Raw genomic sequence first — 1,199 nt, 5'->3', positions numbered from 1 at the left:
TATATGTCAAAGGATAATATTTTTTTCTGTTATTACAACTTTTATTAAACTTAAGCCAATTCTCATTTCTGTATCTTTAGGTTTATATATATTTTATATTCTAAGCAGTCAGATCTCATATTTTTGGTGTGTTTCCACTTGGGAACCTTTAACAGGATCCACATTACTTTTTGGTCCATCCCCCCCCCCCCCTCAGTTTTTACAGGATACAGCACAGTAAAACGGATTACCTGGCTAAAATCTACCACAGAAAACAGCCCTGACTGGGAGATTGTACTTTATGTATTAACCTTGGGCTGGAGATTTGTGCAGAAAGGGTGCTAATCGTAACAGTCTACACTCCTACAGCCCGAATTCATTAGCTTTTAAATGACGTAATTTTACTTTTAGCTGTTTGGAAGACAAAGGATGTAAATTCTCTACGCCAACTAATATTTCAGAATAATGTTTAAATCTTTTTATATTGCAAAAAGGCCATTTATCAATTTTTGTCAATTTCAATGCTCAGAGACGTGTCGTTTACATATAGTGATGAGATAAAATCAGTCAATCAGAATAAGGGCATTACGGGTTATGTTACCATATAGCAGATTGCAGTGCTAATCTGGTTTTCAAACCAATCTGTAATCTTTTTTGGGGTTAATGTTCAAGTCAGAGTCTTATTAGACTCCATGGTTATATTAGTGACCAAAACAAATCACACTTATTTTTTTTAAATCTAATATTAACCATACCTTAGTTTCTTTATTAGCTGTGACCCCTAGTTCTGTGTGTAATTCTAAATATTAAAAAGTTATAGATTCATTTCTCACTTAGAGGTTTTTTTTCTCCATTGTATTAGATCTGCAGTTATGAGAAGTTACCATAGACTGGCCAATTACCTTTAACTGAAGCTGGAAATGTAGAAATGATACTTTAAAAAACAATTTTATTGTTCCTTTTTTTTTTTTTCTTTAGAAAAAACAATTCCATTAGGATTTCAGAGAAGATGTCAGGGGGTCCTCTATCTTAAAGCATTTCTGCTGGGTCCATCACCCAACACAATGCTCAAACATTTGTGACAGCTCAGGTAACCCGTACTTAATGTCAATATACAGCTGCTGGTAGTACTTGCACCACTGTCTCCAGGCTTGCGATTAAGGATGTGTCCCAAGGAACATGCTTCTGTGAGGTACTGTAGAAAAAGTGTCTTCTTTCTC

This window comes from Girardinichthys multiradiatus, chromosome 8 (assembly GCF_021462225.1).
Source record: "Girardinichthys multiradiatus isolate DD_20200921_A chromosome 8, DD_fGirMul_XY1, whole genome shotgun sequence".
In the NCBI taxonomy this organism is placed as follows: Eukaryota; Metazoa; Chordata; class Actinopteri; order Cyprinodontiformes; family Goodeidae; genus Girardinichthys; species Girardinichthys multiradiatus.
This window is presented reverse-complemented; position numbering follows the sequence as displayed.